The sequence below is a fragment of the Pinus tabuliformis genome, chromosome 8 (genome assembly GCF_031772625.1).
Source record: "Pinus tabuliformis cultivar Carrire ecotype Pingquan chromosome 8, CPIR1, whole genome shotgun sequence".
In the NCBI taxonomy this organism is placed as follows: domain Eukaryota; kingdom Viridiplantae; phylum Streptophyta; class Pinopsida; order Pinales; family Pinaceae; genus Pinus; species Pinus tabuliformis.
The window spans coordinates 1808452007-1808465246 of NC_142294.1; positions in this window are offsets into that span (position 1 = coordinate 1808452007).

Here is a 13240-nt window from a genome sequence, read left to right on the forward strand (position 1 = left end):
GGTACCTTAACGCTTGCTTCAAGTGTGACTCAAGTGAAAAGGATAAAAGTTTGTGAAAACAAGCCATCAATTTAAAGACACTATTACATAAGTTCATATAACAACTTTTTCAAGAAAGTCCCTATTTTTGAAAATATCAGTTTAGGTGCAACACATAGCACAAGTATGGTCATCCATAGCATTAATTCCCAATTTCATGGGGTGGAAGAACTAAATGAATGAAGCAAAGGAACAAATAATTTCTGAAATAAAGATGAACCCCAAAGAAGAAGAAACCAGTGAATCTAAGAGATGTCAAGAAAATCTATACTATTATTTTGGTGGTGAAGCTTAGGGCTAACACATAACACCATGTGATCTATGTGCAATTTGTACAAACTACTTTAATGTAGATCTTCCCACTCTACATTTATACCAAAATGAGAATTGATCCATTCATTGTCCACATTTTTTGTGACCTCCAAGGTAGGTAACATCAACCTCAACAACATTATTGGCAGTGTACCTATGCACTGCCAAATCCATGATCAAAGATGCACTTCAGAAATAAATTAAGGAGATATATTAATACATATAAGATCCTCCATAGAATTTAACCTCCAAAAAAACTCAATACATCGGTGTGTACCAAATCTAAAATTTTTAGAGGCTTCGTTGCAAGAAATGCATATCACACCCATGTACCCATTCAAAAAACTTGCAAAAACACCTCGAAAATGCCTAAAGCCATACCATATGGTATTTCGCTTTTTGAAGGCGACATATAGTATGGCTTAGGATGTTTACGAGGCACTTCAACATGAAATCCATAACTTTTATTTTGTTTTTGAAGTCTTCTAGCCCATCCAAGTATCCATAAGGTCCATGGGACACATAGAAAGCCTAAAAACAACTAGGTCTAGACTAGACATTGAATGTGAATTTCATAAATTGCATATTTTAGTACAAATTATGCTGACTCTTCTGCAAGCCTACAGAATTTTAGTTTCCAAGTATTGTATACCAGCAACTCAAATACCTTGAATGTGAATTTCATATATTGCATACTTCAGTACAAAGTATGCTTACTTTTCTATAATACTGCACAATGTTAGTCTCCAAGAATTTATATTGCAATGTAATTCTTGCCATACCCTCAAATCAATGGTTTCAATAGTGTAAACAGATTCATGCAACTAACAAACACTACAATTCATGGTACAACAATAGTCTTGGGAGCCAAATACTCCTTACCTAATAAAAATAAAAAAGTCTTGATAAATATTTGTATTGGGCATTTCTTAATTAGTGGACAATATATGATAAAATGATCTCACCGTGAAAACAACCATAAATCATTAAGTGGTTTAGTTCTAATCATTCACACCTATAATTTAATTAGAAAGGATCTACGAGAGATCATCTAATAAGGTGTCCTATTGTGTCAAACTGCATGAGATCATTAAGTACAATTTGCACTGGGTTGAGGTGTTCCTTATGTGATATTTGGATGACTCTAGGTGTTTCATGCCGAAAATGGAAAGTCTGCATATAACAAAGTAAATAATTTAAAAAAGGGACAAAATAGTATGCCATTATTTCCTTCGGATTAAGCGATAAAGAAAATAGTTAGATAAGCTTTATAGAAGTGCATCAATAATGTCTCATGATATATTGTAACTGTAAACATAAACTAATTTTGAATTTGCATATAAACAAGTTCAACGAACCATTTTTCCATATAAATCTTGGGCTTACCTCCATTGACACTTAAAAAGTATTAAGCTTCCATGTTTTCTTTTGCACTCAAAAACTATGTGCAACAATTTTTTGTTTTTCTGACATTATTTCTGATTGAGCTTGTTAGAATCCATCTCTTAGACCTTTCGATTTTCAGGGCCTTTCAATTTCATTTATATTTATTTTTTACAATTTTCTTTTCTTAAATCAAACGATATTCATGATATGAGAACTAGTATGTTTCACATACTTCAACAACATATTTATTTCAAGAAAGCAGATGACCATGTTCAACATAGTTGGGTGGGAAAATGTTTTCAGTGGTTGTTTATGGCTTTTTAATGTTGAAAGTTGTTGAGATAAGAAACAAGATACCTACTGCAACAAACCCACTGTTGTAAAGTCCAATTTGAGGACTATATGATGTTGTTTAAGGGCTCTCAATATTTCATAAAGTTTACCTCAATACAATTTAAAGGTGAAAAATGACCATAAGAATGTTAAGAAATCCATGCGTATATTCTCTCTAGTCTCAAGTGATGCAACTAGAGAGACTGTGAACTTTTGCAGACTGATTTGATGCTTATGGAGCATCCTCTACTCCATATTAGATAAACTAGCATGCCTTATGTTAACTCTAATTTCTTAATTAAAATAAAAAATTTAATATTTTATAAAAAAAAGGTGACACTAAAATAAAAAAATTCAAAAGGTGACACATGCCACATAAGTTTAAAATTTAACTTATTAAAGCGTTGTGGGTAAGTGGAGTGAAAGGTGTCGCTAATTAGTGTTATGTGTGAATTGAATAGATAAACACTTTGACAATTGTTTTCCTGATGAAACACATTGCTTGCTTCCCTAGAATTTGGAGTATTACCTGGAGTATCACCTTATTAACAAGTTTACCTGACGAAATGCATTGCTTGCTTGCCTAGTATTTGGAGTATTACCTTATTAATAAGAAAACTTGAGGTATTATTGTCTTTCGGAAAACAATCCTTTCATAGACTGGACTTTCCTAGAAACTACTGCTCAATAAGATCTCCCAATTTCCTTGACTCAACAAAAAGGAGCCTGTTATATGTCATTCATTAACATTCTACTCGATAAAGGCCCAAATGTTGAGTTAGGAAGGGGGTCTGAATATCTATGCCTTATGATGTTTCTGGTTTGATAAAGCAGCAGATTGAACGGTCAATGAAATAGTCAATATATTAGCCAGATCGAGAGACAGAGTAAAAGGTTTTCACCAACAGAGACAAAGGCATAATCAACACCCCATCCAGGTTCATCCCAGATTCATATTCACAGTAAAATTACTTGACCCATGAGAAAATCAATGTGCCATTAACTAAGATGTGATTCTCTAGAGATGTCCAAAGGGTAAGGCCAAAAAGGCAGTTCATGAGGCATCCCTTTATCCTGGTAATGAGGCAAGTGATTAAGGCCAAAAAGAGAGGCAACTCATGAGGCATTCTTTTTATCCCGGTAATCGGGGTTCAGTGAAATATAGGAGAGCTAAGCCAGTATAAATATGAACTATTTAGTATAGTTTGTATCAACAAATTTTGAATGGCTCCACTTGTAAACAAAAGTCCCACAGAATTATTTCACTCTTTTAGATGTGTCTTACTATTATAGACAATTTTGTGCCTTGCAGCATCAGGCATGAATTGTCAATAATCCAAGGGATCCAAAGTCCCTAAACATGATGTTCCTACCCCTAGAGGAACAAGGTCAGCAAACCAACAGCTCTCAGATCAGTTCTCCACCTGAAAACACTCAAAAACAAGCAATCCTGAAATCAAAGCAGGTGCTCCACTAGGCTTCTGCGCTGAAACTCAACTCCTCCATGGTGTACCTGCGTTGCAAAGCAGGTAGAACAAAGGCCACCTGCACTGAGCGAGATGGGACAAGTGGCACACTGAGTCATTGCTCTGGAATCTTCCAAAAATGACACTTGGATCGGGGATTTCGCCTTGTGATGAGTCAGAGGCTCTGTTTCTCCAAGTGGAAGCAAGGTTCTCCAAGTGGACTCGAGAACTGAAGATCAACTGAAGAGAGAGAGGACACAAGGCAGCTACACATCAGTTGCAAGCTGACTCATCCTTTCTCAATTCATCTATATATTGAGCTCTCTCCTATGAGCTCAGGAGGAGGCTAGAATTTTGTGCAAAGTAATGATATGCTGTTGGTTTCACTATAGAGCCATTGGGTGATTGCTTGAAGGAGGTGAAGAGGAGAAATTCTTTCTGCTGGGAGGTGTTGCTGGATTGGGGCCTTCAATGGTTGTAACACTCTCAGAACTTTACTTCTTCCATTAATAAAAACTATTGAGGTTCTTCTATATGCACTTGTTTCAATGATGTATTGTGATAATTGTATATTTGATTTATGTTAATCCTTGAATCAGTTATGATTGCATGCTTCTTGTAGTTTCCTTCTTTGTTATTTTGCAGGATCTCATTGTAGCTGGGCCAGCAAAAGAGCAAGGAGCTGGGAGCAAGCAAGCAAAGAGAAGAGTTTGGATTCGACATTAAGCGCAAGACAATGGTTAGTGCATCTCTTCATTCTCTCTTGCTTTCATAAAGAAGTAAACCTTAAGTAGTTTTCTTTACAGTTGTTGCTGAGGTACTATCACCCTTAGAGTGGGATAGGGTCATCCGAATCGGATACTTTTCCCTACAACAAACTGGCGACTCCACTGGGGATCGTATCTGTTTGATTGTTTGTAGTATTTTGCTATTCATTTCCTGAACAAAAGAGTACCAAATCGAAAAGCTTTTGACTATATCAAAAGCGAAGTAGAGGGCAGCTACTCTAGCTCATTTCTGAGCATGTTCATGATTTGAAGAGCTGATCTACAAGGATCCTTGTAAGCTCTTAGTGATAGCTTTTCATCTTCCTTGTCATCCCTTAGTGTGTGCTTGACTGATAGCTTCTGATTTGAGCAAAAACTGTGAATTTTTGAGAAAATTGTGACCCGGAAACTGTGAAAACGAAACTTTCGTTTTCCAAAGCAGGTAGTACACAGGCTACCTGCTTTGCAACGCAGGTCCCGAAGGGGCTACCTGCGCTGAGAGCCAGACTGGCTGTGCAGCACCTGCGTTGGCCCAAATTTGCCTTGTGCATTTGGGGTTTCCTCCCTTTTTCTTGCCTGTTTTCACTATAGATTTTGCAGCCAGTTACCAGTCTTGTACATGTTCTGAAACCAACCTTACTTGCCATCATTCCGCCTCTGTTATATAACGAAATTGTACTTGTTCTTTTGTATTTCTTACATCATTTATAATTTCCCATAACGAAAGTAAACTAGTCTTGCTTTGGCCTCTTAGATCTGAACCTGTGTTAGGCATTTTGCTGGTCTAAAGAGTTAGCTTGTTTGCTGTCCATAGCTGATTAGTCTTTTTACTTTCGTCATTATGGTTTGATTTCATGTATTTCCAGTGATTAAACAAGTAAATCTTAAAGGTGTCTTTTGATTTTGGACAAACTTGTTTGTTTTCGCTTTGAATCGAAATCAAAGTTATATAACAACTTTCTTTTTGTAATACATCAACATTAAGAAAGGGAAAAGAAAATACATGCATTGTGCATTTTACATTTGAAAAAGTTTGCATGATGATTTAGGAGAAAGTGCATTAGTTTGTGCTGTATGAACTGTGTGAAAAGATTTGCCTTTCTTCTCCCTCAGTAGTTAAGATTTTCATCAGTCAAAAAGATTTGAAAAAGCTTGCTTCTCATCTTAGGCTGCATTTAGGAATTTGTCATATACATCTCGTGGTGAACCTTGAAAGGCAAACTTTAAAAAGATCAACTTAAAATATACTGAATGAACCTAACAACGCATTGTAACATAACGCAAACATATAGAGGTCTAGGTAGAGACGTGTTCCGACGTCGTTAAACATAGTGACTGTCGATCTCTACGAAGGTGGGTGATTCCTCCTGAGAGTCGGTGGCACTAATACGGACTTGTGCTCCCGCGTACCGTCGCGTATATATTGGGAGACCCCTATAGGAACAAAGCCTTTATCCATAGGAAACCGTGTCGGCCGCCCTACTGATCGCGATGCAGTGAACACAGCATTCACGAAGATCGACCACCCGTACCGTAAAACGTATTCTGTGGTTTCGCGAAAGGTTTGGCACACCCTCTGCCTAGATCTCCAGAGCAGTTTCTTTTGGCCCTTTTCAAACTCTATAACTGAAAAGGTCCAACCGAGCATTTGTCACTTCGGGCTCGTTAATACATCGAAGGAGACTAGAGTCATCTTTAGCTTTTTCTCGACTCTTAAAACATGAAAAAGCAAAGTTATGTTTAAAAGCATCTAATAAAATTCATTCAAATCGGAAACACAAATTTTCCCCTTTATATTTTGGTTGATCGAGTAATCCGCAATCGTGGAAGAAATTCAATTGAATATCCGTCGTTCTCGGAGGCTTGCGAGTCAACCGTCTTTGTCTCCGGAATCGAAAACAGTCCGGACAAAGTGAGCTCGTCGAACCAGTTCAAAATCTCCTTTAAAAGTTAGAACAAGTGTTCCAACGACATCTGAGATTCTGGTTACTCCAAACATTTCCGGAAACCCTGCCTCTATAGAAGAAGTTCAACCGCCGCAGAAGGACAGTAATACTGATCCTAGTCTGGGGGCAAATACTTGTATAACTGAACCAGTTCCATCTGTAACTGGTCCAGAGGGTTTTGTTCCCCAAACATCTATCGTTGTCGATACAACCCCTTCTTCGGCACCGGAAATCTATTACGGACCTGACGGTCTTCCTCTTCCACCTGGTCTGATTGCGATAGAGGAAATTATAGAGGAACCGCAAGTATCCACTCCAACTCATTTTGGAGTAGGGGTCATTTTGGAGTAGGGGTCACTCTATTTCCTGCTACAACAGAAGTTTGTCCATCACCAGTGGAAGTTCCTGTAGAATCACTAGGCAATCAATTGGATAGACTCAAAATGTCTGAACAACCGTCGACATCTAGGACTGTGTCAAATGACATGGCGACGACAGAATTACCTGCTGCAAATCCAACAATGTTCGCCGGCATACCATCTGTCCCAACTAGCTCTCAATCGCTAGAAGGAGTCCACCAAGGGACTATCTCGACAGTATGGTCTGTTCCTGTTTGTTCCGGAGTAATGTCTGGTAACTCTTATGGTGAGACTCATCAAATTGACCCTTTTGGGAATCAATTTAGGCCATCCAGTCCTCCAGGACAATCAATTGCCTTGAGTTCTGGATTACCACCGTATGGGGGGCAGTATGCCCTTTCATTACCCCCTCCGGGAGGGTACCCATACGGGAGTTCTCAACCTTATTCAAGTTATGGTGGAATTGCAACAAGTAGCTGGGTACCTATGCTATCCCAGCCACCAAGAGTTGTATATTCTATGCAACAGTGTGTACCTGTGACGAACATCCCAACTACACCGGCTATCGTAACCGTGTCGCAAGTTCAAACGATGCCTGTTGTATGTCAACCTCAGATTTCTCAGGTTCTCATGCAACAGCCCCTTGACCCTGCGACCCAACCACAATCGCCTACTGGTGGGGCGACACAAGTACAATCGGGTACAATTACCCCACATCTTGGTCCAATGGTTAGTGTAGCGCAACAACCCATGGTCTTGCAACCGTGGATACTGCAATACCAACAGCCACAATTCCAACAAGTGTACCAAGGTTCTGAACAGCAAATCTTTGCGAATACTGGACAACCATATATCCAAAATGGCCAAAATCAACCACTTTATAGTGGTCAAGTCCAGCAACCGTATCAATCATACCAACATCAACTCCATTATGCTGGTATGCAAAGACCAACTGTTCAGGCAATTCCATCGTACCCTGGTTACGCTTCCCCTAACTTGAATCAACAATTACCATTCGTGGCGACTTTAGAGTTGCCTGATTTACATCGGTTAACCAATGATCCAATTGCTTACGCCCCATGGTGGCCAGTGATCCCTCACAAACTTCCATCCGACATTCCTAAATTCAATGGAAATCCAGGTGAAGACCCGTCGAATCATGTGATGACATTTCATCTATGGTGTTCGTCGAACACTTTAAATGATGATTCGATAAGGCTTCGCCTCTTTCAGAGGACATTGACAGGTCCGGCGGCGAAATGGTATATAGAATTGCCAAGAGCTTCGTTCGACAATTTTAGCTCCCTTGCCACGACATTCTTAACCCACTTTCAATTACCAATAAGGTATGAAACGGGAACAGAAATATTGACTAACTTCAAACAGACAACCGCAACTCATATATCAGATCATATACATGAGTGGCGACGTCGACGAAGAATGGTTAAAACATACGTTCCTGATCAGCTTTTAGCTGAGTGGTTTATAAAGTCGTTACTTCCGGCCATAACGGAAGATGTGGCAAAGGGGGGAGTCGTAACGGAAGAGCAGGTTATTGCTCGTGCGCAATATTTGGACTTAGTATATACTCAGTCCGGCACGCTCTATGACAAAATACCAGACGCCCCTAGACCAGAGTTTTCAATCCCTCCTCCTCCTAAATCAAATAGTGACTCTCATGCCAGCGATGGCGTGATTGGCACGGCAAACACGAATCCGAAAAGGACCAATCAAAAGAAGGCCCGTAAGGATTCGAATCAAAATGCGCATAAAGAAGTTCTTGCTTCGAAAGTAAATGCCGTATCGACAGATAAGGGCAAAGAAACCAATCAACCAGGAAGCAAGAAGAAACAAAACAAAGGGAAGAAGAATAAACAAGGTGAGTCATCTCCTAAGAAAAATTCTTCAAACCCTCCTGGGAATAGGAAACCGTATCCATGTCAAATATGTGATGACAAAGATCACAACACTAAGGATTGCCCATTCAAAACTGAGCTAAAGAGGTTCTTTAAAAGTCCTCATACCTCAACTGTGTCAAGTGATCAATTTCCTAACCCAGGTCAAAATCTGGTTGATAGTGGAAACGCTTCCCCATCTCAAGTGCTTATGTTGTCGGTTTCAAAACAGCAAAATGATGCTTTGATTTCGACAAGGAACAAAGATTACGGGAATCCGCAGGTGTCGAACGATAAAGGTAAAGATCAACCTAGCAGTTCGACAACAACTTCGGCAGAAGTTGTACCCCCCATCACACACGAATTAACGATAAAACCGCCAAAGGGAGTAGTACACAAGTCTACATTTAATCCTCGTGCCAGAGCGGCACAGCATTATAACATAGTGGAAGATTTGGCACAATCGCCATCTGCCATGTCGACTCTTGAGGTACTACAACATTGCCCATCCCAAAGGCAGGCATTGTTATCTGCAATTGGTGGGGTGGATCCTAAAGATTCCAATCTGGTATCCTTTGATCACAAAGGGTATGATCCTCAGTTACCAGCTCAACTAGCTTTCCTCGTCCAAGTGAAAGCCCTCAACAAAACAGTTCATAGAACGATTATTGATGAGGGGGCATCGACATGTATTATGTCGATGAGTTGCTGGAAAACTTTAGGATCTCCAACCTTGTCGCGATCATCAACAACATTAAAAGCATTCGATGGCAGGATATATACCCCTTACGGTATCCTTAGTAACCTGAAAGTTGAACTAGGGGGCAAAACAGTAGAAATAGATGTTGAAGTCATTGATGGCAATCTTGACTATAACATCCTACTGGGAAGGCCATGGATTTATGCCATGCAAGCTGTTGTGTCGACTTATTTTAGGAAGATCGCATTCCCCTTTGAAGGAAGGATTACGGTCTTCGATCAACAAAACTTCCTCCCTAATGGTTCACAAGTTACAGGAAGCATTCCCATGATCCATGGTAGCGACCGGTCGATTCAAGATATTGGAGTAGGTCTGTTGAAAGATCCCACTATGATGGGAACTTTCGCGCTACCACCTCCTAGTTGCATAGGAAATGTACCATTTGTAGCAACATGCAATATGGTATCCACCTTGAAAGACACTGAAGGCAAAGTCGCTATGGATCACGCAATGGTTTTGCCACCAAGCCCCATTGAAATATTGTAGCAATCAATGTTTCAGGCCTGGGAGGCGAATCCCAATCAGCGCTCTTCGAGCGTTTGGGTAGATAGATCTAGAGAATATGGTACCCCATTAGATCCTTGGTCGAAAGTACATGGGACTGACGAAGGAATCTTACAATCAATGATGATTGAGGGGGCACCATGGAATGATCACCACCATCGTTCCCTTCTTCCGGAATACGAAGAAGATACTCAGAAAGATCTTTACCACCCTTCAGTCTTTGAATTCCTAACAAATACTGTAAACACGGTGGATTCTGAGCGAAACTTATCCAATATTGAAGAGACTATAGCCATAAATATCTCGACCAAAACAGGTATTGTAGAGAATATTCATGTTGGCAAAGGTTGTTCCCCTTCAGAACTGGAAATATATAACGCTCTCTTTCGCGAATTTAGAGATGTCTTTGCTTGGTCATATGATGAAATGCCAGGCATCGACTCAAGTATCGTTGAACATGAAATTAAAATGTATCCTGATGTCAAACCAGTAAGACAACGGCTTCGACAGGTGCATCCTAAGAAAGCCGCTGCCATTAAAGCAGAAGTTGAGAAACTTCTCCATGCTGGATTCATCTACCCGGTTCCTCTAACCGATTGGGTATCGAACATTGTTCCTGTTATGAAAAAACAAGGAACAATACGAGTGTGCGTCGATTATAGGGATGTAAACCAAGCTTGTCCAAAGGACAACTACCCTACACCTTTCATCGACCAGATAATTGATGAATGCGCCGGATGTGAAATCTTTTCCTTTATGGACGGATTCTCCGGATATAATCAAATTAATATCCGCCCACAGGACCAGTCTAAGACTGCATTTATATGTCCGTGGGGCACATTCGCTTATCGAAAATTACCCTTTGGTTTGAAGAACGCAGGGGCGACTTTTCAGAGGGCTATGAATTATGCCTTCCACGACATCAAGAGCATTGTTCAACCATATCTCGACGATCTTCCGGCTCATTCGCGAAAGCGGACTGATCATCCGCAGCATCTAAGAGCGATATTTCTACGTTGCCGACACTACAAGATAAGACTCAATCCACACAAATGTGTGTTCTGCGTCGGTTCTGGTCGTTTACTTGGTTCTGTAGTCTCTAAAGATGGGATTCGTCTCGACCCTTGTAAGGTTCAGGCAATCATCAATTTGCCTCCACCTTCGAATTTGCTTCAGATTCAGAAACTCCAAGGGAAAGCAAACTTTCTGAGGAGGTTCATTCCAAATTACGCAGAACTTGCTAAAGGTTATACACGTCTTTTGAAAAAAGATGTACCCTTCGATTGGGACCAGGTTGCGCAAGCTTCCTTTGACGCTTTGAAAGAATCTCTAATAAAAGCATCATTAATGTACGCCCCAGATTATCTTAGGGATTTTAACCTGTATCTAGCTGCAGCAGATACAACCATTGCGATGGTTTTAGTTCAAGAAGTCGATGGAGTTGAACATCCTGTATATTATTTAAGTAAAAACTTAAATGATACAGAAAGTAAATATTCTTACGTTGAAAAGCTAGCGCTTGCTGCTGTTCAAGCGGTACAGAGATTTCGACATTATATCCTCTTTAGGAAAACTACCATTCTGTCAGATTGCAACCCCATGACTTATATACTGTCGCGACAGTTGCTGGGGGGCAAGTATTCCAAATGGATAGCGATTCTTCAAGAGTTTGATCTGGAATTTGTGAAATCCAAGTCAAAGAAAGCTCTGGTGTTCGCAGAATTATTATGCGACCTCCCTTCATCGTCCAACGATGAAACCTCCAAGGAATCAATCGTGGACGAGAATTTGTTTCTGATATCTGCAAGCGATGAATGGTATGGAGATATAATTATCTATCTCCAAACCCAAAAGTTTCGGCCTGACACCTCACACTCCGAACAGAAACGTATACGATACCAAGCAAAAGACTACATGATCGTCGGTGATACTCTTTACCGTCGTGGTATCGATACCGTTCTGAGGAGGTGTCTCACCCATGAAGAAGCCGAAAAAGCCCTGAATGAGTGTCATTCAGGCGCGTGTGGGGGGCATCAATCAGATTTCGCTACAACCCAAAAGATATTAAGAGCAGGATATTTTTGGCCAACAATGTTCAAAGATTGCATAATCGCAGTCCGAAGTTGCCATTCCTGCCAAATCTTTGATAGCAAAACCAGAAGACCACCCGCACCCCTGCAACCAATAGTTGCAGTTGGGCCTTTCGCCAAATGGGGCATCGATTTCATGCAATGTAACCCCACCTCGACCGGGGGGCATGGGTATATTATAGTCGCAGTTGACTATTTTACCAAATGGGCCGAGGCGATGCCTACATTGGACAATACTGGTGAAACAGCTGCCCTATTCTTTTTCAATCATGTAGTCGCCAGGTTCGGCGTACCCCAGGCTATAGTTACAGATCATGGATCGCATTTCCGCAATCACATGATGGTCGAATTAGCTGCCAAACTAGGGCTATCTCACGACAGCTCTACTCCGTATTATCCACAAGCCAACGGACAAGTTGAAGCAATCAACAAGGTCCTGAAGCGTATGTTGCAGAGGATGATCAGAGTTCATAAAAGAAGGTGGCACCTAATCCTGTATGCAGCCTTGTGGGCCTACCGAACCTCGGTAAGAAACGCAACCGGATTCACACCTTTCCAATTGGTGTACGGTCTAGAAGCAGTCTTACCGATCCAGTGTGAAATTTCGTCGCTTAAACTCGCAATTGATCTCCTCCCCGGAACTTCGGAAGAAGAGGCTCGTTTCTTGGAATTAATCCACTTGGATGAAACCCGTCGTGATGCCGCTTTGGCTAACGAAGCCCATAAGAAACGAGTCAAGGCTCAGTTCGACAAAAATGTCAAACCCCGTGTCTTCTCAGAAGGTGATTTGGTCTTGCTTTATGACCAAGAATCCGATAAATTAGGAGCAGGTAAATTCAATTCCTTATGGATGGGCCCCTATATTGTTAAAAGAGTGTTAGCAAAAGGAGCCTACGAGTTAATAGATTACGACGGAATTCCACTGGCGCAACCCCGGAACGGGCTGTACCTCAAGCGTTACTATGCTTAAATAGTAACCTGCATGCTTTTGTTGTATTTTGTTTTCGCCAAAGTTCTTGTTTTGGTTGAGTGATTCTCCTTTTTCATTCGTTGCAGATGTCAAACCTTATGGAGACATGTGTTGGATATGCCGACGGAGCGAGTCGTAGTTCGCGGAACCTATCCTCCGCAGCATGGGCCATTTTTGATCCAAGTGGCGAGTTAGTAAGTTTCAGAGGTGTATGTATTGGGCAATCAACGAATAACATCGTTGAGTATAGCGCGTTGATAGAACTACTCTATGATGCCATCACGCGAGGCATACGTCAACTAATTGTCAGGCTAGACTCACAGCTCGTAGTACTACAACTCAATGGTATATATTCTGTTCGTAATCCAGCTATTTATCGCATGTTCCTAAGAGTAAAGATCTTGGAAAGACGA